At 44.0% G+C, this 27,314-nt stretch overlaps 1 long non-coding RNA gene across 7 annotated transcripts in view; it reads right to left on the bottom strand.

Annotated features, from left to right (window-relative positions):
- Positions 1–27,314, bottom strand: part of LOC109455627 (uncharacterized) — a 212,263-nt gene that overhangs the window by 17,471 nt on the left and 167,478 nt on the right. For all 7 annotated transcript variants that reach the window (XR_012494510.1, XR_012494509.1, XR_012494513.1 and 4 more), the window contains one exon: positions 2,008–2,211. This is a non-coding gene — a long non-coding RNA (uncharacterized LOC109455627). The remainder of the gene's footprint in view (positions 1–2,007; positions 2,212–27,314) is intronic.

Here is a 27,314-nt window from a genome sequence, read left to right as displayed (position 1 = left end):
ACAGAGACAGGCATTGGCAAAGCCAGGCTGAGGCTGTCCTCGGTGCCCAGGTCACCGAGCAATGCTCTAGGAAGAAGCTGGAAGTGCCAACGCAGCCTAGAGTTCCAGGTTTTGTTTGCCAAGGAGGCAGGTGGGTGTGGAATGTTTACAGGGCAGGTGGTTTGGGCGGGAGGTCCTCAGCGTTCAGATGGTGGCCATCTCACCTGGTCATGGGACCAGCTGAGACCCCTGGGGGCGCAGAGATACAAGAGGAGGACCTAGCACAGAGCACCAAGGGGTCACCCTTCAGAGAGCAGATGGAGGATACAGGCAGCAAAGGAGTGTGGCTGCCTGGCAGGAAAAGACTGGGACCGGGCATCCTACCCAGAAGACAAGAGCAGCTGTGAGATGACAGAAAATATGTGGGTGGTCTCAGGCCCTGGTTCTCAGCACAGAGCTCCTAAAACCCTTGGAATTTCCTTAGTGATAAGAACACTGGGATTATCTGTTTTTCCTAATATTTGCCTCTGCCCCTGGTTCCTGACACGCAGTTCCAGAAACCCTTAGAATTTCCTGGGTGATAGGAGTGTCTTTTGTTCTAATGGGGTGGAGGGGACTCCAGGTGGGCTCCGGGATGGAGGTGGTCTCCAGAAAGACAGAGCACTGATTAGAGGCTTGGAGTTTTCAGCACCCCTTCCCCACTTCTGCAGGGGGGTGGGCGGCTGGAAGTGGAGTTAATAGTCAATCATGTCTACATGAGGCAGCCTCCCTAACCCCAATAGTAGGGGGTCCAGGGAGCTTCCAGGTGGGTGAACACATCCACGTGCTGGGACCGTGATGAGCTCCAGTTCCACGGGGACAGAAGCGCCTGCACTCAGGACCTCCCCCGACCTCGCCCTGTGTATCCTTTCCTCTGTGTCCTTCGTCACATCCTTTAACACACTGACTGGTAGAGGTAAATACGTACTTCAGGCTCTGTGAGCTGTTCTAACAAATAACTTTACCTAAGGAGAGGTCAAGAGAACCTCTGATTTGTCGCTGTCAGACAGACATTGTGGGGTGACTTGGGTGTCTACCTGCAACTGGCCTCTGAACTGGGGCAGGCGGGAGGGATGAGCCCTTAAACTGTGGGATCCGATGGCATCTCCAGGGAGGGTCAGAACTGACTTAAAGTGTAGGCCATCCAGCTGGTGTGAAGAATTGCTTGGTGTGGGGAAAACACCTGGTGACCAGAAGTGTCACAGTGAGGTGTTTTGTGAGAGCTGTGGACAAAAAAAGGGACCGCGTACTAAACCTGACAAGCTCAGGGGAGCCCTACAAACTCACAAGAAAGTAACCACACGGGATGATCTGAACATAAAAAGCCCTAACTAAAAAGGGGTCCTGGCCTGCAGTCACATCCTTGGCCTGTAGCTTCCTTGACAAAGGTCAGTCTTTACCTTAAGTGAGACTGTCTATTGTCTTTTTGCATCTAAGATAACGTAGCTTGGAATGCCAGTAAACCCTTTTTACGGACCTCCCAGGGTACAACCCCCACCCAACCGAGCAGGAAACTACAGAATCCCTCCTTGCTGCTCTTGTTGATTGCCATCTCTATGTGCTGTAAAATACTAGTAACTATCCTGTACCCACCAATGTGAAAGAAGTATCTGTCTCTCCATTCTACTTTTTATCCAATCCCAGAGATTTCCCCGCTTTGCTTTCTCCCACCCCCTTAATCTACCACCAATGGATTTCATGTAACCTTCTTCCTTTGATTCTAATGTATAAAATAAGTTGCAAAATTGTCATTTTCCAGAGCAATTTCTAAATCAGTTGAGATATTTCTTCCAGGCAATTGTCATCAGTTTGGCTCAAATAGACTCTTACAAGCTTTCTCTCAGGCTGGATGCTTTTTCGACGACAGAGTGAACGAGACAAGCAGGAGGAAGGCGGGGCAGGCTTTCCCAGCAAGGACAGAAGGACCAGGAAGCCCAGATTCCACAGCATGGAGCCCCATCCCTCCCTCCACCCCCCATGTCCTCATACCAGAGGGAGTCCTTGTTCTGATGGCAGGCAGCTCTCCTGGGACAGGGGCCAGTGGGTCGGGAGCCACAGGCTCTGGGCGCTGGCCCCACCTCCTCTTCTATCACACTGTGGGGTCCACGGTCTCTTCCTCCAGCCCAGCTGCCTCAGTTTCCCTTCTGCACAGAGCCCAGGGAAAGCATCTCTGCAGGATCATTCTGGAGCAACCTGAAATCCACATGGGGTGAGCACTGATAAGTTTCCATGCCCTTGCTCCCACCACAGAAAATGCTGCCCCACCTCTGTCCACAACTCTCAGGCTTAGTGGACACTGTCAGCACCCAGGAGACCCTCTGAAGGGCAGTGGACAGAGCAGCACACTGACCCCATCCCTAAACGTTTTTTTCTTTGTTCTGAAGTCTGGCAGCCAAGGAGGGGGGATGAGTAGGCAGAACCAAAACTCCATTTGTCCCAAACTGTCACAGCTGCAGACTGCTTGTGTACCTGCTGTGTGCCCAGATGCTTTTCACATGCTCCCCAATGCCCAGAACCGGGACAAAGCACAGCCATCCACACAGAGCAGCTGAGGAAGCCAGCTGAGCTGCCCTGCGGAGTGGAGGGACCTAGATGCAGACCCACCTGGTCACCTCGTTCCTAACCCGCCCTCTTGGACCCTGAGCTCCAGGCCATGAGGAAATCTTCCTCCAAGCATGGAAAAAAGTAAACATGTCTGTATTGGCATAGAATTAACCCCTGGTTGTTTGCAGAATGTGAATGCATTCACAAGACTCTACAAAGTGGCAGAGAGGAAGTAAAGATTTATTGAAAGTCAGGCAGAGAGAAATACTGGCAAAGAAGTTTGCCAGGGCAGAGTCCAATGGAGACAGCTGCACCGATGAGGAGTGCTGGGGTTTATATTTTTCTGTGCAGGATGTAGGGTGCTTGTCAGCTTGCAGGGGGGCTGACGTTACAATTGTCTTCTCTTGGGAACTGTCCTGTTCCCCTCTCTGACAAATGTGTGCTTGCACAGGGTTGCTCTTGTGATTGGGAACTGTTCTATTCCCATCTCTGATGGCTGTTGTTAGTGTGCAGGGGGTTGCCATTGTGACTGGGAACTGTTCTGCTCCCACCTGTGATGGATGTGAGGTGCTTGTCAGCTTGCAGGTGCAGTGCTGGCCGGGGGAGTCAGGGCCAAGTGGTTAATGTTTAAGCTCCTTCCTGCCAGCTCACAAACCCGCTCCTGTTAACTCTTTGCTTGTCCCATCGATGTCTGCCTTCCTCACAGGAATGCTTGGCAGACACAGATGCTGGTCACTTCAGCGATGCACTTGGCTCCCCAAGGGTCAAACCTTGGCTCTAGTCAGACTAGAGAACAACTGCGACATGAGAGAGATCCTGGTCATCCAGGAAGCTCCTGGACCTGGCACGTGGGAGGGGACAGGCTGGCAAGGTCCCGCCTACCCACATGCTAGCACTCTGAGCCCATGGAGTTCTGGGGTGTGAGGTCAACACAAAACAGTCTCTAGGTAACTCTCCTCATGCTGGCGGGACCGGATGTTGCGTAATGGCCCATCGAGGTATCTCAGGGAGCACTAATGTCGCCCAGCCTGCCACCTTTCCTGATTCACGCCAGCTTGACACCAGGTCCTGACTCGCCTTCCCTGGATGTCCAGCTACAGGAAGAGAATGTACCCTCGTGCCCGCACAAGACCAGGCCATATGACAGGCTGTGTGTCTCACTAAGCATTGGCACGCGGGCACTGGTCCTGTGAACTTGGCTCTGGAGCATCCACATCCAGAGCCTGGAAGCAGGAAATTCTCCAGGACAATGAGGGACAACCCTCCCTCCAGCCTCCAGGCTCACCACAGGCCAAAGAAGCACGTTACTTATTACAAGCCCACACCATTGCTCCTTGTACTCTCTTCTCCTGGGTTCCTACTTTGGACAGTTCTGTCGCAAGCCCCATCACTTTCAGCCTTCTCTGTGGAGGTGACACAGAGCAGAGGGGTGTCACATGGGTCAGTGAATGGCCCGTGTAGACCACATGGGTTATCACATGGTCAGCTGCAGAAAGAACAGGGTACTTCCAGGAGAAAGGAGCTGCCCCTATATTTAGACCTGTGATTAGAAAAGGAACAGCGATTTGGAAGAGATGCGGGCGTTGGGGGCAGGGAGGGAGCTCGGCAGGATAGGCTCCCAAAAGCCAGACTGCAGGCAGATGGAGGATGTGGGGTTACTGGAGACGTGGAGTGGGGATGTATCAGTCTGCTGCTGCTGCCAGAACAAAGGACCAAGTGGTTCAAACGACAGACACTTATTTCCTCACAGTCCTGGAGGCTGGAAGTCCAAGATCCAGGTGTATGCAGGGTTGTTTTCTTTTGAGGCCCCTCTCCTTGGCTTATAGATGGCCATCTTGGTGTCATCTTCTGTGCGTGTCTGTGTCCTAATCTCCTCTGGTAATAAGGACACCAGTCATACTGGATCGGGCCCCACCCTGATTACCTCACTTTAACCTAATCACCTCTTTAAAGACCCTGTCTCCAAATACAGTCACCTGCTAGGTCCTGGGGGTTAGAAATCCAAAATATGAACTTTGCAGAGATGCAACTCAGCCCGTGACAGGGGATGAAAGTTGCAGCCAAAGAATTTGAAAACGAACATGGAACATAAAAGTTAAAAATACACCCACCCCCTACACACACATACACAATTCCTTTGGTCTGCGGGGGCTGGAGCCTGTGGGTGAACCAACAGGGTAAAGACAGCCAAACCTGACCGGTTGTTCAGCACAAGCCTTCAGCAAGACTCCCTGAGGGACAGCTGGGAAGGTACTTCACATCAAGGGCACTAATCTGAAACTAGCCAAGTATTCATCACGACTCTGCTGGTTTTCCAGGATAATTAAATAATTGCTGCCATGGTGGGTAGATCTCAAGTACCACCTCACTGTCCCACCCAAGGGCCCTCACTCTGCTCTCCATCCACCTGGATGAAGCCGTCCCTTGTTATGGACATTCAAGAAGGCGCTTGTTCTTGTCCAGACACTGCAGGACTCGGACAGCTACTTCCTGAGAGCCGGTGGGTGGCTGTCACATTTCCACCTTCTCTGGACGTGAGCCTTCTTGGGTGTATGCAGTCACCACTCCCACAGGGCGTGGGGGGAGTGGGAAAGGTGATCAGAATCTCTCAACTCTTACAACTTTTAGGATTACAGAGAAGACTAAAATCGGGGTTAGGGCCCCCAACAGAGGCTCTGCATCAGTCAGGTTAGGCGAGGTTATGCTCTAGAAACAAGCAGCCCCCACATTTCAGTAGCTTCCAACCGCACGCATTTGTGTCCCTCTCACCCCACATATCCATCTTTGGCGACTTTTCTCTTTCCCTGTTGCCTTTGCCCTGGGACCTCAACAGACAGCACAGTCCCCATGGCCTTGGGATCATGCAGAAATGCCCACTGGCTCTTAAATTTGCTCCCTGAAAGTGACATACAACACATCCACCTGCATTTCATTGGCTGGGTCCAGTCTGTGGCCCCCTTCGCATGAATGGGGTAGAGAATGCCATCCTCCAGCCGAGAGGAACTGCAAATAATTGGAACAACATAACAATCTGCCACAAGCTATAAGCATGCCCACCCACCTTCTTTACAGCCCCGAAAGGTCCCCTCCGTAGGGGAAGGCACAGGGACAGCTGGACAGGCTCCAGCACAGAAGAATGCCCCAGGGGAAATAGGTGGCCTTATACAGTTGGAGCTGGCTTTTGGGGAGCACCACCAGAGACCCCTGGAGCTGGGGGCATCCTTGGGGACCAACCTCCACATCCGACTTACGGATTTGTTTTTAAAGTTTGCATCTTAGGGTCGGGCAGCTGAGTTCATCAGACTTCACGCACATAATTATCAGCTGCCTGTTCTATTCATGTTAGCGATCTTCCCCTTTTGTTCCCAAGCCTCTGGAAAGTGTTTCATACGTGTTCTTTACTACGCCACGAATTTTGAAAGAGATGTAACTGTAGTTTTTCGGTAAGTATTGTTTCAGTTGTAAGTACATTTTGTTGTGCTATAAAACTCCTGTTTCTTGCCGTTTTCAGTCAACAATATGCCTTAAAAATCTGTCAAGCTGCTTGTTATGTATGCTGCTAGTTCAATGCTCCCCACAAGTGTACATAATTCCAGGTTCTGCACCTTGGCTCTGCTTTCCCCGGGCTGTTTTCTCCACACACAGGGCTGCCATGCAGGTCCCTTTCCGTGTCCCTGCTCCCCAGCCCCTGCACGTCCTAAGGAGGGGGGTGCTGAGCTAGGAGACACACAGCACAATACGAACCATGCTGCCAGCCCATCTCCCCACCCCCACAGCAGGGTACTGGGGTCCCATTTCCTCCTGTCTCTGCCAACATTTGCATTATCCAACTAATCTTACAAAATTGGCATCTTCTTCTTATTTTTGCATTTCCCTCCAAATTACTAGTGGAACTGAGTATCTCGTCATGTACTCATTAGCTTTTCAGATGCTTGATTCCTTAATTTGCTCATTGCTTTCTGCAGGTTGCCCATCTCTTTCTTATTGATTTGTCTGAGCCCTTGTCTGTTCAAGATAGTAACCCCTTACCACTTCCGAGTTGTAAATATCACATTACAGTGTCACCCATCTGTTAACTCTGAGTCTATGTCCCATTGACCAATCTCTTTAATGCTGATGTAGTTAAACCCACCAGCAAGTCATCCCACAGTTGTTCTGTGTGAAGGTTCTCATTTTAGAAATACCACCCCACCCCCGTCTGAAGGTCTTAAGGGTATTCTACACATTTTAAAATTAATTTTACAGTTTTACTTCTCACATATACTATTTAACCTGTTTGTCTTTACACTCACCATGCGTGTGGTAGGAGGTGCTAGGAGATCAATCTAGTGTTTTCCTCTATCAGTCAGTCAATTTTCCCTACACGGAAAACTAACTTATCCTTTCCTCTCTGGTTTGAGATTCCACCTCCATCACATACTATGTTCCCATATGTAAAGGGTGCAGTTTGAAGCTCTCTATTCCGTTTTTATTAGTAGGGCATGGTAGATGGAATGCTAAGATGGTCCCAAGAGCCCACACTGATACATCCACTGCGTACGACCCCGTCCCCTAGTCCTATGGCGGGTTGCTCCTGCAGTTGTTACTAGTCAATTGCCTTTCAGTTAATCAAAAAGATTAACCATGTGGGCTTGACAGAATCAGGGGAGCCCTTAGAAAAGGCCCGGGCCCTTCCTGAAAGACTGATTCCAAGTGTGAGTGGGCTCAGACAACAGGGAGTCTCCACTGCTGGTTCCGAAGGTGGGGCCGAAGGAATGCAGACGACCTCTAGAAGCTGAGAGCAGCCCAGGGCTGACAGTCTGCAAGGAAATGGGGTCCTCGGTCCTACAGCCGCAAGGAACTGAATTTGGCCGACATGAATGAGCATGGAAGTGTGTTTTCCCTCCCCCAGGTTCCTAGAAAGAGACAAAGCAGCGATATCTGCAATGTGAGACCTGGCCCCCGCAGAGAACCCAGCTGAGCCACACCAGACTTCTGACCTATGCAACAAACTATACAATGACAAGCCACTGAATTTGTGGTCATTTGTTACAGCAGTGAGAGCAAATCCACTCTCTTTGTAGGATGTCTCCATGCCTGATCGGACAAGCCATCCCCCACTCCCCAACCATGGGCTCTTCATTCTCGAAACAGCTTAGCAGTTTGGACATTAAGGCTTATTCATGTTTTAGAACGAGTTGGACAATTTCAAGTGTCCATAAAAAGGTCTATCTCTCCATTTTATCCATGTTTTCCTTTATGTCTGTTACAGTCTGAGTATTTGTGTCCCCCCACCCAGATTCATCTGTTGAAGTCCTAATACCTCCCGTGTGACGGTGTTTGAGGAAGAGGGTTTTGGGGAGGTGATCTGGGTTAGAGGAGGTCATGAGGGCAGGTCCTTAGGACGGGAGTGGTGTCCTCATAAAAGGACAGCAAGGAGCTTGCTCTCTCTCCCTGCCGTAAGAGGACATGGCAAGATGGCAGCCCTTGGAGAGCCAGAAAGAGAGCTGTCACCAGAACCCGACCACGCTGGCACCCTGATCTCAGATTACCAGCCTCCAGAACTGTGAGAAGAAAATACATTTCTGCCATTTAAGTCCCTCACTCCTAGTGTATGACATTTTGTTACGGCAGACTGAGCCAACTAAGACAGTGTCCTTTAAATATTTTCATTTTATAAAGTACAGCACAGGGAATATAGTCAATAATATTTTAATAAGTATGCATGGTGCCAGGTGGGTACCTGACTTACCAGGGGAATCACTTCATAAGTTATATAAATGTCTAACCACCTGAAACTAATATGATATTGAAATACTGGATGTCAACTATAATTGAAAAATAAAAAAATAGTAAAAAAGAAAAAAATGTTTTCATGTTATTGCTCCAGTTTTTCACGTCTTCTTTTGTGTCCTTTACATTTCTTAAATTTTATTTTTCCTTCTTTAAAGGTTTTCTGCATGTATTTCTGGCTTAATTTCTACATACTTCATAGTGCTTGTTCCTCTTGAGAATGTATCTTTTTCTATTATATTTCTAATTGGTTAATACTGGTGTAGAGGAAAGCCACTAATTTTAGTAAGTCCATCGTGAATTCAGCAATCTAGCTAAACTCTACTATTAGCTCTAGTCCTTTTCTGTTCATTCTGGTGGGTTTCCATGTAGATGACATGCACTCTGCACACACTGACGGCCGTGTCTCTTCCCTCTGCCCTCCGTGCCCTTTCATTTTCTCATCTTAGGGCATCAGCCACAGCCTCCTGTAAGTGCTTCATTAGCCGTGGTCCAACATTGCAGGAAATGAGTCTAGAGTTTATCTACAGAGCAGGTTTTCTGTAAACTTTTAATACACAAAGTCTTCACTGCATTAAGAATGTTCATTTCTATTTATAGTGTCCTGAGAATTTTTAAAAAATCACACAATGATGTTGAACTTCGTCATATATATTTTGCTGCATCTGTTGAGAGTCATCTGCTCCTTTAGTCCAATATTATGGTAAATAACATTGATAGACTTTCTCGTGTTAAACTGGTCTTGCACTCAGGAATAAACTTGACTAGTTCATTTTTCAAAATTCACTGCAGGGTTAATTAGTTAGCAGCTTATTTGGACTTTTGCCTCTATTTATATAACTGAAATAGAACCTTTTTTTTTTTTTTTTTGGTACAGGCCCTATCTGAACTTGGAATACGTGTTATTTTAGCCTCATAGAATGAGTTGGGAAGATTTCCCTTATTTCTGGAACAAGTTCTCTAAGAGTATTGATCTGATCCTTAACTCTTTCATAGAACTCTCACCTAAAGCTATTAAAAGACTGAGAATTTTTTGAAGGGGATGTCTTTGCTATTTCAGCCTAAGAGCTTCTGTTGTTCCAATCCTCCAGGTTATGGGTGTCCAAACTGCGGCCCGCGGGCCAACTGCGGCCTGCGGTCCATTGTTAATTGGCATGCAGCAAATTCCAAAAATATATTTAGTTTACTTAAATAAACCAGGTGAGGCAATACTTACTTCACCTCGAGGGAGTGGCCCGGCTGTTTGTGTATTTTACCGCATACGGCCCTTGGTAAAAACCGTTGAAAAAAGTTTGGACTCCCCTGAACTATGTCTTTGTTTTATTTTTCTGACTGCTTGATCTATTAATCAGTTTCGCAGAGGGATATTTTTAATGACAGTTATGATTGTTGATTTACCTAGTTCTTGCCAGTTTCTTTGGTTGTGGCTTCACATATCCCAATGTTATCTTTTAGGAGAACAAATATGTTCGTGATTGTTTCATTTTTCCACAGTACTCTTTCATAATTTACATAAAATGAAATGCACAGATTTCTAAGTACCCAGTTTGATGAACTTTGGCAGATGTGCACACCATGTACCCAACTCCCAAATCAAGATAGAGAACATTTTTGTCACCTCAGATAGTCACCACATGCCCACTCCAGTTACTGTTCTAACATGACCACAATCACTAGTGTTCCTGCTGCAGGACTTCTGGTGAATGGAATCGTATGGTAGGTACTCGTTTGTTTTAGGTTTATTCACTCAACACAATGCTTTGGCTCTTCATTCACATTGTTGCATGTATCAGTCATCCACTCCTTTGTGCTGCAGAGTAGTTTTCTGCTGTATGAATAAACCACAATGTGTTTATCTGTTCTCCTGTTGATGGACATTTGGGTTATTTCCAGTTTTCAGTTATTATGAATAAAACTTCTATGAATCATTTTGTACAAGTATTCTATGGTTTTATGTTTTCATCTCTCTTAGGGAAGTACCTATGAGTGGAATTGCTTGATCAATGCATAAGTATATATTACTTTTATAAGAAATTATCAAACAATTTTCCAAAGTGGTTGCAGCATTTGACACTTTCACAGCAATTTGTGAGACATCCAATTGTTCCATGTCCTCAGCAACATTTGATATTGTCAGTTTTTAATTTTAGTCATTCTGTGGGTATGAAATGGATTAAACTCATTGTGGTGTTAAATTGCATTTCTCTGATCACTAATAACGCTAAGTACTTTTTATCAACATGTCAGCCATTGTAAAATATCTATGCAAATCTTTTGCTCAGAATTTATAGAGCTATCTTTTAAGTTTTGTTTTGTTGGAGCTCTGTATATATTCTGGAAATAAGTCCTTTTCCAAATCTATGTACTGTAAATATTTTCTCCCAATCTGTTGCTTGCATTTTTACTTTACTAAAGGAGTCTTTTAATGAGCAGAGCAGAAATCTTTAATTTTTATGAAATCCAGTTTATCATGTTTTTTCTTTTATGATTACCATTTTTGGAACCTATGTAAGAATTTGTTTGAGATCAAGATCTCAAAGATATTATCCAATGACTTATCTTTTAAATTTAGGTCTATGATCTATATCAAAATAATTTTTAGATGGCATGAGGTTGGAATCAAGATTCATTTTTTTCCCATATGGATACTAAGTTGTTCCAGTATCATTTGTTGGTAGAAAGTTTCAGTTATGTAAGATGACTAAATTCAAGAGCTCTGCCTATAGTGGGCAATAATGTATTATACACTTAAAATGTATTAAGAGCTCTTCACACACACACACACACACACACACACACACATACACACAAAGGGACACAAGGAAACTTCTGGAGGTGATGGATATGTCTGTTACCTGATTGTGGTGATGGTATCACAGGTGTTTGCATATGTCCAAACTCATCAAATTGTATACATTAAATATGTGCAGTTTATTGTATATCAAGTATACCACAATAAAGCTGTTTAAAAACAAAAATAAAAGTATAAAATTCCAGTTTCCTTGTACAATTACATTGGAGTTTTCATGATATTTCAATTGATCATATATATGTGAATCTATTTCTAGACTCTATATTCTGCTACATTGATCTGTTTGTGTAACCACACGCTAATACCATACTGAAATACTTACAGTAACATTATATCGTATTTCCCCGAAAATAAGACCTAGTCGGACCATCAGCTCTAATGTGTCTTTTGGAGCAAAAATTAATATGACACCTGGTATTATATATTATATTATATCCAGTCTTATAGTAAAATAAGACCTGGTCTTATATTAATTTTTGCTCCAAAAGACGCATTAGAGCTCATGGTCTGGCTAGGTCTTATTTTCGGGGAAACATGGTAGCAAATTTTTTTTTTTTAATTAAATTTATTGGGTAGCAATTTTTTTTTCCCCTTCTTCTGCCTCCCCCTGCCACTCCAGTTCAAGCCGTTGTTTCTCAGTCTAGTTGTGTAGGACGCAGATCCCTGGCCTGTGCTGGTATTATGAGCCTTGCGCTCCCCCCCGGCGCAGGCAGTCGGTCGTTGGTTGGCTGCTCATAGCAGCTCACGGCAGCTCTCGCGGGCTGCTGGCTACTCACAATGGCCACCGGCTGCTCCTGGCAGCACAGTGGAGCCCACGCTGACCTCTGGCTGCTCAGGGGCAGCCCAGCTCCAAGGAGAGACGTTGTTCACAATCTTAGCTGTAGAGGGCACAGCTCACTGGCCCATGTGGCAATCGAACTTGTGACCTCAGCCTTAGGAGCACAGCGCTCCAACCATCTGAGACACCAGGTGGTCCACAGTAGCAATTCTTGAAACCAAGTGGTGTAGGTCCATCAACATTGTTCATCTTTTACATTCTTGTGTTGGCTATTCTAGGTCCTTTACATTTCCATATAAATTTTTGAACAGCTTTATTGAGATATAACAATTGACATACAACTAACTGCAAATATTTTAAGTGTACAATTTGATAAGATTTGATATATGTATACACTTGTGAAAACATCAACCACTATCGAGAAAATGAATACATCTGTCATCCCCAAAAGTTTACTTCTTCTTAATAAATTCATACTTCTAGTATGAAATGTCCCTCTTTATCTTTGTTAAAATCCATTTACATCTAATGTGGCTACGGATATGGTCGGGTTTAAATAAACTGTCTTGCTATTTAATTTCTATTTGTTCCCCTTGTTCTCTTTCTTTGTTTCTCCTGCTTTAATCAAATACATTTAGCAATCCAATCTATCTCCTATTTTGGATATTTAGGCACATACTAAGATATTTAGACCTTTGCATTATTCTTTTCTGTGGTTACTATGAAAATTACAATAGGTAATCACATTTACCTCAAATTAACATTATACCACTTTATATATAAGAATCCTTACAACAATATGTTTTTATTTAACCCTCTCCCATCCTCTGTGCAATTTTATTATTTTATTTCTACATGTAATAAATTCCACATTACTTGTTACAGTGCAATAAAAGCAATCATTTGTTTCAAAGAAATTAAGAAAAAGTTTCTTTATTTACCATATATTTATTATTTTCAATGCTCTTCATCCCCTCCAAAAGGTCCAAATTTCTACCTAGTATTCCCTTCCCTTCATGCTAAAAAAACCCTTTCATTAACATTTCTTTTTCTTTGTTTTCAATTTTTGATTTCAGGAGTCTTTTACACTTTTGTTTTTAAACAGCTTTATTGTGGTATACTTGATATACGATAAACTGCACATATTTAATGTATACAATTTGATGAGTTTGGACACATGTAAACACCTGTGATACCATCACCATAACCAAGTTAATAGACATATCCATCACTTCCAAAAGTTTCCTTGTGTGTGTGTGTGTGTGTGTGTGTGTTAAGAACTCTTAATAAATTTTTAAGTGTATAATACAATATTGTCTACTACAGGCAGATCGCTTGAATTTAATCATCTTACATAACTGAAACTTTCTACCAGTTGAGCAACAATACCCATTCCCCCCCTTCTCTGAGCTTGGATTTTGAAAGCAGCAAGAGAAAAGTGACTTATCATGTACAAGGTAGCTTCCGTGAAACTATTAGATTTCTCAGTGGAAACCTTGCAGGCCAGGAAAAAAGTGAGACGATATACTCATATATTAAAGGCAAAAACTGCTAACCAACAATACTTTACCCAGCAAACTGTCCTTCCGAAATTAAGAAATAAACACTTTCCCATATAAACAAAAGCTGAGGTAGTTCATCGCCACTAGACATGCCTTACAAGAAATGCTAAAAAGAGTTCTTTAAGTTATTAAATTGTTAATGTGGTGTGTCACATTTATCAATCTATGTATGTTGAACCACCCTGCATCCCAAGGATAAATCCTATTTGATTATAGTGTATGATCTTTTTAATGTGCTGTTAATTTAGCTGGGTAGTACTTTGTCGAGGATTTTTGCATCTATGTTCATCAGGGATATCGGCCTATAATTTTTTTTTCTTATAGTGTTCTTCAATCTGGCTTTGATATGAGAATAATGCTGGCCTCATAAAATGAGTTTGAAAGTGTTCTCGCCGCTTCAACTTTTTGGAAGAGTTTGATAAAAATTGGCATTACTTCTTTAAATGTTTGATAAAATTTACCCATAAAACCATCTGGTCCTGGGCTTTTCTTTGTTGGGAGGTTTTTTATTACTGTTTAGACCTCCTTACTCATTATTGGTCTATTCAAGTTTTGTGTTTCTTCATGATTCATTCTTGGTAGGTTTTATGTTTCTAGGACTTTATCCATGTCTTCTAGATTATTTAATTCGTTGGTATATAATTGTTCATTGTAGTCTTTTATGATATCAGTTGTAATGACTCCTCTTTCATTTATAATTTTATTTATTTCAGTCCTCTCTCTTCTTTTTTTTCTCGGTTAGTTTAGCTAAACAGTCCTAAATGCACATGGAACTGCAAAAGACACCAAATAGTCAAAGCAGTCTTGAGGAAAAAGAGCAAAGTTGGAGGCATCACTCTTCCTGGTTCGAAACTACATTACAAAGCTGTAGTAAAATGACATGGTACTGGCATAAAAACAGACATATAGACCCATGGAACAGAGTGGAGAGCCCAGGAATAAACCCACATATACATGGTCAACTAATCTTTGATATAGGCACCAAGAATATACAATTGGGAAAGGATAGATAGTCCCTTATTAAATGGTGCTGGGAAAGCTGGGTAACCATATGCAACGGAATGAAACTAGACCCTTATCTTACACCACACACAAAAATTTACTAAAAATGGATTAAAGACTCAAATGTAAGACCTTAAACTCTAAAACTCCTAGACTAAAACATAGAGAAAAAGCCCCTGGACACTGGTCTTAGCAATGATTTTTTTGGATCTGACAAAAAGTACAGGCAATATAAGCAAAAATAAACAAATGGGACTATATTACACTAAAAAGCTTCTGTATAGGAAAGGAAACAATCAACAAAATGAAAAATGCAACCTACAGAATGGGAGATAATATTCACAAGCCATATATCTGATAAGGGGTTAATTCAAAGTATATAAGGAACTCAAACAACTCAATAGCAACACACACACATATCAACTCTCTCTCTCTATATATATATATTTATATATATATAACAACTCAATAGCAATATATGTATATTCTGATTTAAAAATGGGCAAACGACCTGAATAGACATTTTTCAAATGGTCAACATTTGTTCTCACCATAAATCGTTCTCACCATCACTAATCATCAGGAAAATGCAAATCAAAAATCACAATGAGATATCACCTCATACCTGTTAGGATGGCTGTTACCAAAAAGACAAAAGACAACAAGTGTTGGCAAGGATGTGGAGAAAAGGGAACCCTGTGTACTGTTGGTGATCATGTAAATTAGTGCAGCCACTATGGAAAACAGTATAAAGTTTCCTCAAAAAACTGAAAATAGAACCACCTTATGACCCAGCTATCCCACTTCTGGGATCTCAAAGAGATAGTTATGCTCCCATGTTCCCTGCAGGAAAATTCACAATAGCCAAGATATGCAAACAACCTAAAGTGTCCGTCAGTGGATGAAAGATAAAGAAAATGTGATATTAATATATACAATGAAATACTATTCAGATATAAGAGAAGAAATAAATCCTGCCGTTTGGGACATGCTAAACCTGGAGGGCTTATGCCAAGTGAAATAAGCCAGATATAGCAAGACAAATACTGTGTGATCGCATTTATGTGTGGAATCTAAAAAAGTCAAACTCTCAGAACCAGTGAGTAGACGAGTAGTTACCAGAGGTTGGGGGAGACAGATGGAGAAATAGATGTTGGTCAAAGGGCACAAACTTCCAATTATAAGATGATAAGCTCTAGGGGATCTAATACACAACATGGTGGTCATAGTAACAATGTATTGTACACTTGACATTTGCTAAGAAAGTAGATGCTAAGTGTTCTTGCCATCAAAAAAAAAAAAAAAAAAAAAGCTGAGGTAACAGATATGTTCATTAATTTGGTTGTGGAAATCATTTCACAACATACACATATATTAAATTACCGCACTGTACACTTTAAATACAGAAAAGTTTTATTGGTCAATTCTACTTCAATAAATGTGGGTGGGGAAGAGCCAAAAAAGTTCAAATAATATGACAAACAAAAATAGACAATATAATAAAATGTGACAGGACTGACACGGAGGTGAAGCCGAGGGCAGGAACGGTCAGCAGACACAGGAAGGGGAGGACACTCGAGGGGGGGAGGTGGTAGCTGAGCCGAGTCTTAAAGGATGAAGAGGCACAAGGGAGGGAGGGGGCGTCCTGGGCAGAGGTGCCATCCTGCGAACGGTGTGGAGGGCTGTGTGTGTGATGGCCGGACCTACCACTTTGCTGGAATAGGAGGAGTAATTAAAGGGAGACGGGCCCAGACACACAAGGGGGCCGGACTGGGAAGGAGGTCTAACCTGCGGGCAGTGTGATGGAGAGAAGTGCTCAGATCACTCTTGCACATGGTGGGCAAGGACGCCCAGGATTTGAGCTCTGCCATTTGGCACAGAGTAGGCATCCGTGAATGCTTACCAAACGGAATGAATGAGTGAGTGAGCTGTTTGTCTGAGTCTCAGTCTCCGCATCTCTAAAAGGAGGAGGCTGAGTGACTTTCTGGTTCGTGCAAGATGGTGGCAGGATGGTGAGTTATCACAGGTTGCTGGCTCTGTCCCCTGAGCCAACGCCTGGAGATGCCACATAAGGGAGACGGTGGCTGATGGGCCTGTCAAGCTTTGAGAACAGCCGTGGTCGGCCCCAGACTGCACCCCAGGAGGAGCCTGGCCAGGCCTGGACTCCAAGTCTCCTGCCCTACATTCTGGGGTCCTCCCCATGCTTCACTGCCTCCCATGCCGGCACCTTCAGTGCCAACAGGGATGCTGGTCTTTTGCCTGCTAAAAGCCTGGGACAGGGGCACAGCAGGGTGGTGGCAGGACCAGGGGAGACGGGCACTATTCCTGCATGGAATTGGCTGTCTGTGTGGAAGTAAAAGAGAAAAATGCTGGTGGGGCGGTGTTTCAAACCAACAAGGGCAGTGGGAATGGGGAAGGAAGCAAGGCACCAGAAAACACAGGCTATAAAAATACTATCTCCCTGCCCAGCGGTGACATGGGACTCTGGGGACGGGAAGCATCCCACAAGTAAACAAAAATACAAGGTCCCCTGCTCGTGTAACAGGATAAGATGGAAAACACATTACATGATGAAACCCGATTTAAAAGGCGCAAGTCCAAACAAATAAATTAACTGAGCATGTTATGAAACAACTACAGAGTACCCACAGCCCGCGCCCCCCCCAACCCCCCCACTCCAACTAGAGGTCTTCTTTCTGGCTCGAACACTAGGGTTTGGGCCAAATATAAATGGCTTCAGAGTACAGTGCGTGCCTTCGGACCGAACCCGGACGGCTTTATTATGTGCGTGGACTCCATCAGCAGGGCCCTCTGGCGGGCGTCCCCAGCCCAGCAGCCTTCCTCGCTCCCAGATACAGAAACAGGACTGCTCTCTCCTTCTCTGGAGGCCGCTGCCCCACAGGCCTGCCTGTGGCCAGGCCCTCTGCACACGGGTATATGTGTGACCTGCTGGCGTGTGGCTGCTGTACTCCCAGACTGCTTTCCTTAGCTCCGACCCACACACCAATCTCCTTTTCAAAAAGCTGCCCCATCTCCAACCTCTTGTCCCTTCTGCCCACCTTTCCCGAACTTCCAAGGAGACACCTAAGAGATCTGCTCTGTCAAGCAATGCTGCCCCACCAGTCCCCAGCCAGCTCTGCTCCGCCTCCAAGCATCAGTGTAAGTGATACCCCTCCAGGAAGACACAAAGTACATTCCCTGTACATCCTAATCTTGGAAGCTGTGACTAGTGACTTACAGGGGGTGGGGGCGGGGGGATTAAGGGCACAGATGGCATTAAGGTTGCTCATCAACTGACCTTACAGTGGGGAGGTGACTTGGCTACAGGTGGGACTCAGTGTGATCACAGGGCCCCTCGCATGTGAGTGAGGGAGGCAGGTGCGGCAGGACTCAGCCCCACATTGCCGGCTCTGGAGGTGGGGAAGGGGCTGCTAGCCAAGGAATGCATGTGGCCTCTAGAAGCTGGAACAAGCAAGGGAACAGATTCTCTGCCCTGGAGCCCGCAGAAGGAACACTGTCCTGCCAGTACCTTGCCCTTAGCCCGGAGGTCATCTCAGCCTCCTGACCTCCAAACTGTAAGGTGACATGTTTGTGTTGTTTCAAGCCTCTGAGTTGATGGTGATTTGTTGTAGCAGCAATAGGAAACTCCTACCAAAGCCCTCTCCCTACTCCGCCAGGAAGGGGTACGTGATCCCTCTGGGGGTTCCACACATTTTAGAGCAGTTTCTGACAGTGCTATTTTGACTTGGGACATTACATAACGGCTAAAAGAACAAATCAATAAGCTGGCAGCTTTTAAAGCGTGTCTGGTAGAGTAAGATCCTGCAGGCCCAAACTTCACCCTCTGCCCTCATTCTGTCCTCTACCCCCACACATGACCTTAACAGTGACAGGGCCCGCTTTCTACCTGCGATCTAAATTTGATTTTGAAGACACATATTATGGAGCCACAACGCCGTGGCTGCCACCAAGCCCTGCAGACAGAAACCCACGTGAACTTGGACTGGGCCGGGGTCGCAGAGGGGGCTGCTTGCATCACATGGTGATGAAACGGATGTGGCCAGTGTCCTGCTTGGTGCCCAGCTCTTATGGCACCTATGGCACCATCTAGAACCATGTTTGTTCCACCATCTCCCTGAAGGCAGGGCTGGCAGCTGACTGATCACTGCGTCTCTGAGCTGGAGCTGACACCGAGTAGGTCCACAGCATCACAGGGTCCTTCTGGAGGACACCCTTCCAGCAGGCCGCTCCCATTTCCCACTGTGGCACCCCTGCCGGCCGGTCGGCTTCTGCATCTGGGCTTGCCCACAGAATGCCTGCTTCCAGAGCTGCCTGCCCCAGTCTGTCTTTTGTGTCTCTAGGACCCAGCTCCAGGACAGGGGCCCCACGAAGGTCTGTAGAGTGGGGGTCCCCAAGGCAAGGAGGATGCCAGGCACAGGCAAGGGCGCTACTGATGAGCGCTGGAATTGTGGCAGTTTCCATGCTATTATATTTGCATTATCTGTCCTCACTTCCTGTTAGCTTTGCCCGGGTTTGTTTGTTGCTGAATGAAAGCAAAGAGCGTGTGCTCTGTGCTTACTTCTCTCATGGCGCTTACCACACTGTAATGAGAGTCTATGAACTCTCCTTGGAGTCAGGCTGGTGCTGGGAGTGGACCCCATGTCCCCAGAGTCAGTGGTGGGGACAGGAAGTGCAGTTCAGGGGACTGCAGCACTGCCCTGTGGAGGGCACCTGACCCACTGGCCTCCCAGGTGCCGGAGGAGGTGGAAGTCTAATGAGCGAGGAAATGGCCAGTCTTCCTGTTGTATCTTAAAGGAAGAACCAGCACCACTCTCTCTCGTGCCAACATGAGCCACTTTGTGTCTGGGGCTGGAGAAGACTCCGAATGGGTGTGATAAGCCCCCTGAAGACCGCGCTGCCTAAGAGCAAAGTCGGTCAATAATTGTCAAAACCGAAGCATGGCTTGCTGCGACCCCTTCCCCAGGCCTCTCCAGTTGTCACAGAGTCACCAGCAGCAGCTCTCAAGGCGATGGCCACCCCTAGCAGCAGGGAGGAGAAGGCCCGTGCCTCCCTGCCGTCCCCACTCCCTGTGGAGGCAGGCTGGACTTCTGGATCATTCCTTCCACACCCAAGCAGTGAAGTGAAAATCAGAGAGACGTCACTCCCTCCGCGTCGTCCCTGCCCTCAGCCCCTGAAATGGACAGATCCTTAAAGGAATCTCTTGGGAGGTCAGACGGACAGAGCAAGTGAAGGTTGGGATGCAGGAATTCCTCCCAAGGAGCAAAGGAACCAGCGTGGGCAGCCAGCAGGATGATGTAACAGGTGTCTGACGAGAGGGTGTGGATGGTCCGTGAGGACCTGTGGTCAGAACAGACTGCCTGCCCCGGACGCCTTCTGTGAGGTGGGGAGAGAGAGTCAAAAGTGATCCCTAAAAAAGCATGACATGCAGCTTTTACCCAGAAACCTCTACAGGGAGCAGCACATCGCGGGTCTGACAGTGAAGGTGGAGAGAGGGCCCTTGGCCAACTGCAGGCAAAATAAAATGTGAACCCACCCCGAGTCTTGTTTTCCATTTACCTGTACAGTTCCCAGGCTGAAAATTGCACAACCAAATTGTATCAACAGACAGTGAAACAGATTCTCTGACACAAATACTGGTCAAAAACATGGTTGTACTTTGCACTCCCAATTACACCTAAGTGCATCACAAAGAGAAGAGATAACCTTGGCCGCTGCACTTAGTGTTTACCAAGCCATTTTTGGTAAACAGGGGACTTAGCCGACTTTTTTTCCCCCAAGCCAGCAGCCTCAATATGTTTCTAGTATAACAGATAAAAGCATTTTCTTGAAACCTCCAGGAAATTAATGGCTCCTTTTTTTCTGGCCCACCGATGTAAGGGCGCTCAATTACCTTACACTGATTAAAGACAAGCGTTTCTGCCTCTAGGCAAGGAGCAAGGAAAAGAAGACATGAACCCCTATTAGTAAAAGGGGGTAGTGATGTAAGCGACGTAGACAAGTTGGATCTGATTTTCTACTTGAGTGTGGCTTGCAGATGCCACAAAAGGGGCTCTGATGGCCCTGAGACCACATCTGCCACGAGGCTGCCTTCAGAGAGTTCTTAGCAGGAGATAAAAAGCGACAGTGATTTACTAAGGACCCACTGACACTTTCGTCTAATTCCCAACCTAAATGTGCCCTGCAAGGTAGGAGGTGTGGACACCCTTTTCCAGCAGCAAGAACAGACAGGGAGAGCGCGTCTCGTCCCTGAGGTGTGGGCGCAATGAGAAAGCACACTGGGTCCGTGGTGTGGACCGGTACCGGCTCAGACGGAGCTCAGCACCGCCCAGGCAGCGACTGATTTACTGGGTAACCAGAGGTCTGCAGAGTTAGGGGTAGCTGCTAGGGGTGAGGGTGTCTGGGGGGTCAGTGGCCACTTATCTCCTGCCCATAGCACTGGTGAACACATACTCACACACGCCCATACATGCAGCACACATGCAAACTCACACACATGCACATGCAACACACACTCACACATGCATGCATGCACGCACACAACATGCACACAGCCGGAACTGTCATGGGGAAACTCACCCCCACCACCCCCTGAGAAAAGAGGAGGGAGGCCGGATGGTGTCAATGGAAAGCAGGCCGGGCTTGGGGAGGGAGGCTGACTTCAAAGCTGGGCTCTGCCTCTCAGCAGCTTTGCCACATGGAATCAATCTCCCCGCCCCTCCCGGTACAACGAAGGGCTGCCCAGGATAATTTCTAAGGTCCCTTTGGTTTTACATCCTATGATTCTATTAACACTGCCAGTGGATTTTAAATGCTAAATGGAGTCCGTGAAGGCTGAATATTTCTGGAGATTTAAAATGTCTCTCTACTAATTGAAACTAATTCTCCCAACTGCGCATTAAAAGCCCCAGGCTGATTTTTCTATTTGATGGGCCCTGACAAAGTGGCACCCTGACTGAGCGGCCGAGCGTGCGCTCTCCCGCAAGCACTCTGCTAATTTGTACTAATGCATCTTTCCTTCCCCTGCAAGCCCTGGCCGAGGCCATCCCCACATCCTAGGCCACTTAAATCTCTTAATGCACTGCGCCTCTCTCCTCTCCTCTTTCTCTCCTTAGAGCCTGGCAGACTAATGGCAGCAATCATGATGACGAGCATTTAACAATGACGGGCCCTGCTCGCAACAGAATGCGGTTCTTCCTCAGGAGAAGGACATTTACATCCCACTGACGAGGTGAGCGGGCTGCATGTCTGCAGACGAGGCTGTCAGGAGCTGGAAGCAGCCTCAAGACCATCAAGGGGAAACAGTGGTAAAGATGGCAGAGAAGCCGGGCAAACCTGCAGGGGCTCTGTATTCTCCTTCCCCAGCTCTGGGAGCCACAGAGCCTCTGAAAGTGCTATGTGCCACCCCAACGGTATTGAGTTTCGAGCTGTTTCAATACATGAAAAGCCAATTTCCATGAAACAGTATTTGCCCTCGCTTTATGAAATGCATTCTTTTTTAATTATACTAAAATATACATAACATAAAATTACCACCTTAACTGCTTTTAAGGGTCCAGTTCAATGCCATTAAGTACATCCACACTGTTGTACCACCATCACCGCTATCCCTTTCCAGAACTTTCTCATCATCCCAAACAGAAGCTCTGCACCCATTATACAGTGACTCGCCATTCATGCCCCGAACCCCTGGGGTTGCAAAGCCCTCCTATGTCTTCTGATCCATTCTGGTCTATTGCATGAAACAAATGCTAGTCAGGATGTAATCACAATCTATACTTTGAAAAACTGCACACCCCTCATTCCAGTTGGGGAAACTGAGGCACAGAGCGGGGACATAACCTACCCCAACTGTACAGAGAGCCAGAGGCCATGAGGGCGGTGAGGCGAATTGCCGGACGCCAGTCCCAATGATTTTTGACTTTTGCTGTGCTTTATGCATGGCCAAAACCAGTTTGTCTGTTCCTTTCTTTCATAGGAAATTAGGAAGGTACGTTAATACAGAAGTGAAGAGAATGACATACAGACACTTGTATGGCCACCATCTAGAATTGACAAGTGTCAATAATGTGTTGCAGCTGCTTGACATTTTTATAAAACAAATGGAATGTTAGACAGTGCTGCCCTTCTTGTCCCCACTGCTGGGGTATCCTCTCCCTACGGGTAACCCGAATTTCATCCTTCTGAATTCGGTGTGTGTTTTTCCCAGTCTACTGTTCTCACGTTTACACCTACAGAAAGAGAGACCCATGAATAATTCATAATGTGGTCTGCAGTGTGTTTTTAAACATTTTCATAAATATATTACACAGTAAGCTTGCTTTTTCACTCAACATTATGTTTTTGAGATGTAATTGTGTTGCTATGAGTGTGTGTGTGTGTGTGTGTGTGTGTGTGTGTACTTAGGTTGTTTCCAATTTATTTTTCTATTACAAACAATGCTGTAATTATGCACGAGTCTCTCTAGGTAATAGATCTAGAATTGGAATTGCTGAGTCTTTGCGAACACGCATTTCCAATTCTAATTTTGCTTGGATACTGACAAATTGCTTTCCAAAGTGGGTGAATTAATTTACACTCCTACCAGCACTGTCTGAGAATTCCTTTCATGCCTTATCTTCACTAATGCTTGATATTGTCAGTCTTTTAAAATGTTTACCAATCTGATTAATGTGAAATGTCCTCTTGTTTGTTTTAAATCACATTGATCTGATTATTAGGGAGGCTAAGCATCTTTTCATATGTGCATTAATAATTTCCATTTTATCCTTCTGTGAATTGTTGATTCTGCTATTCTATTGTAAGGACTCGCAAACCACAGCCCGTAGGCCAAACCCAGCCACCGACTTTGATACTGCCTGTGAGCTAAGAATGGTTTTTACATTTTTAAAGGGTTATGGAAGAAAAAGAAGTGACAGATGATATGTGTCCTGTGAAGCCTAAAATATTTACTATTTGGTTCTTCACAGAAGAGGTTTACTGATGCCTGTGCTATTGGATTATTTTGTCTTTTTATTGATATATATTCTGGATGTTATCATGTGTCTGAACTAGCCTCTCCCCCACTCCCTCATCAGTGACCAAGGTCATTTGAGCATGTTAAGTTTCTCCTTTCCCAGGGTCATGGTCTATGTTTTGTTAGAAGCAGAATGTTTTTCTAACATCAAGCTTTGATTGAATTCAGAATGTATCATCTAATTTTATCTTCCTCACAAATTTTCTAAATAAAATCAATTTAATTCTCTCCACTTTGTGAAATGTAGATTATAGAATTTTGCTTCTAGCCCGGATGGAGTGATTGCTACTGAATTGCTCTCCTGTCATAAACAACTAGAAAACTGGATAAAACACATGAAACAATGGTTTTTAGACATAGAAAAACAAGCAGCAAAGAGAGTCATTTATGAAGGCAGGGAAACAAATGAAGTAAGCCTGACTGCTCTGGCCTCCTGCCTAGATGAACTTTCTGGACCATGGCACAAGGAGGGGACTAGAGCGCAGGACAAGGATGCCACAGTGGTGAGGAAGTCCAAGGATTTAAAGAAAAACATGAACACAATAAGGAATGGTACAGAAAGTATAAAAATGAATCAAATGCAATTTATAGAGATTTTTAAAGATATGAAATGAAAAATTCACTGCATAATTAACAGCAGATTTGAGATTGAAGAAATGATCAGTGAACTTGAAAAGATATAGCAATAAAAACTAAAACAAAGTGCAATACAGAGAGAAGAAAGGTTGAAAACAAATGAAGGAGCCTCAGTGACTTGTGAGAAAATGTGAAGTGTCCGACATACATATATTTGGAGACTCGAAAACAGAAGAGATAGGTGGGGACAAAAAAATATTCAGAAAAGCTGGTCAAAGTTTATCTGAATTTTATGTGGGCCATTAACCCACAAATCCAAGAAACTCGACAAATCACAAGGATAAACATACACACACGAGTCATAAAAGATATATCATAATCAAATTGCTAAAATTCACTCATAAAGGGGAATCTTAAAAGGATCCGGGAAAAAAGAAACAACACATACAGGGAACAAAGATAAAACTGTTGCCTGTTTCTTATCAGAAATACAGCAAGCCAGAAGAAAATGGAAAACAACTTTAGAATAGTGTAATAAAAAAGATATGCATTATAATTCGACATCAATGAAAATACCTTTCAAAAATCAAGGTGAAACAGAGACATTTTCAAATAAACAAAAACTGAGAAAATCCACCATCAGCAAATCTACATTGTAAGAAACATAAAGGAAGTTTTCTAGGCTTAGAGGGAATAATACAAAATGAAAACCCAGACCTACACAAAGGAATGAACAGCAGTAAAAATGGTGAAACTGTGAGTAGATATAAAAGATGCTTGTTTTCTTACTTTTAAATTTCTTTATAAAAGATAATTGGCTCCTGCTGTTTCTGGCTCAGAATGTAAGGAGGTTAGAAGTCACCACTCCATCCTAAGAACAAGAACAAAACTGGACAGACTGAAAAATCAGCGACTCTTCTTGGATCTGCAATGAGCTGAGGACACAGGGCACAGGCACTGCCCACAAGACTGGAGTGACAAACAGGTGAATACAGGGAGTCACAGCTTCATGATTGGGGACCACGGTGGGAACCAGGGCCACGGAGAGAAAACCAGAGCCGCAACTGATAAAGAGCTAGAGGCTCAAACAAAAATTAAAGGAATTTGCCAGTAGACATAACTTTCAAGAAATGTTGAAAGAAATAGAGACAAAGTTAATAACATTAAGTCAGAAATTCAGATCTGCATAAAGAAAGAACATTGGAGAAGGAGTAAGTGATGGTAAAATAAAAACTTATCTTTCTTATTCTTAATTGAGCTAACAGATAACGGTGTATTCACAATAATAATAGCATCAATGTATTAAATTATGTATGCTTATGTATATATCACGTGTATATTATATAAAACATATGTAACATATATGCCTATTTATGCTTATACATAAGTAAAATGAGTGACAGCCATGATATAAGGAATAAGAGGGAATAAATAGGATTGCTTTGTTATAATAAGGCACTCACACTACCCATGAAGCAGAACAGTGTTATTTGAAAGTGACTTGGATTGGCTGTAAATGTACATTGCAAACTCTAGGGCAACAACTAAAAAAAATTTAAAACATAAAAGAAGTATAACTGATATAAAAAGGAGAGACAATAGAATCTTATAAAATGCTCAACTGAAATTACAAAAGGCAGAAAAACAGTGAAAGACAAATAGAAACAAAACACACAGGCAACAAATTTAAAAAAACAACAAATGTGATAGATATTAATTCAGCTATCAATAATCACTTTGAACGTCAATGGTTTAAATATACCAATGAAAAGATAGAGATCATCAGAGTAGATCAAAAAACAAAATCCATCTGTATGTTGTCTACAAGAAAACCACTTAAAACATAAAGATATATCTAGAGATTAAGAGTAAATGAGTGGAGAAAATACACCATGCTACCACTAAATTTTTAAAAGTATGTGTAGCTATATTAATTTCAGACAGAGCAGACTTCAAAGCAAGGAAAATGATCAGGGATAAGGCAGAGCCTTGCATAATGATAAAGGGATCAATTCTCCAAGAAGATGTAATAGTCCTTAACGTGCGTGCACCTGACAACAGACCATGAGGCAAAACCTAACAGAACTGCAAGGAGAAATAGATGAATTCACTGTTATAATTGGAGACTTCAACACCCTTCTATAAAAAAAAAATCGTGTCCAGCAGGCAGAGAATCAGTAGGGACATTTTTAAACTCAACAACATCATCAATCAACTGGATATAAAGGACACTGATAGACTACTTCACCCAACAAAAGCAGAATATACACTCTTCTCAAACTCACATGGAATATTCACCTGGATAAACCACATTCTGGGCCATAAAACACACCTTAACAATGTAAAAGGACAGAAATCATACAACATCTGCTCTCATACCACAATGGAATTAAACTAGAAATTGATAACAGAAAGCCACTGGAAAATCTCAAAATACAGGAAGGTTAAATAGCATACTTAAAAATAACACATGGGGCTGGCCAGTTAGCTCAGTTGGTGAGAGCGTGGTGCTGATAACACCAACGTTGCTGGTTTGATCCCCACATGGGCCACTGTGAGCTGCACCTTCTCTAAAAAAAATAATAATAATAACACACAGGACAAAGAGTTCTCTAAAAATTTTAAAAATATTTCAGACTAAATGAGAATGAAAACACACTTATTCAAATTTGTGGGATGCAGCAAAAGCAGTGCTTAGAAGGAAATTTATAAATCGAGTGCATGTATTATAGAAGAAGAAAGATCTAAAACCAATTTAACCTCAATTTCCACCTTAGGAAACTGAAAAAAGAAGAGCACATTAAATCCAAAGTAAGCAGAAGGAAAGAAATAATAAAAACTAAAGCAGAAATTAATGAAATTGAAAACAGGAAATCAATAAACAAAATAAATGAAACCAAAAGCTCATTCTTTGAAAAGATCGATAAAATCAATGAGCCTCGAGCTATGCGAGCTAACAAAAAAAGGGAGAGAACAAAAATTACTAATATCAGAAAAGAAAGATAAAACACCTCTACAGATCACATTGGCATTAAAAGGAATATCAAGGAATACTTGAAAAATTCTAGTCCCACAAATTTGATAATTTAGATAAAATAGACTAGTTCTTTGAAAGACACAATCTGCCAAAACTCACAAGGACAAATAGATGCTATAAATATGTCTATATCTATTACATTTTTAGATCAATGATTAGTAACCTTCCAAAACAGAAAG

Source organism: Rhinolophus sinicus, linkage group LG03 (assembly GCF_036562045.2).
Source record: "Rhinolophus sinicus isolate RSC01 linkage group LG03, ASM3656204v1, whole genome shotgun sequence".
Taxonomy (NCBI): domain Eukaryota; kingdom Metazoa; phylum Chordata; class Mammalia; order Chiroptera; family Rhinolophidae; genus Rhinolophus; species Rhinolophus sinicus.
The sequence above is the reverse complement of the archived record's forward strand: the minus strand, read 5'-3'. Positions and strand labels throughout refer to the sequence as shown.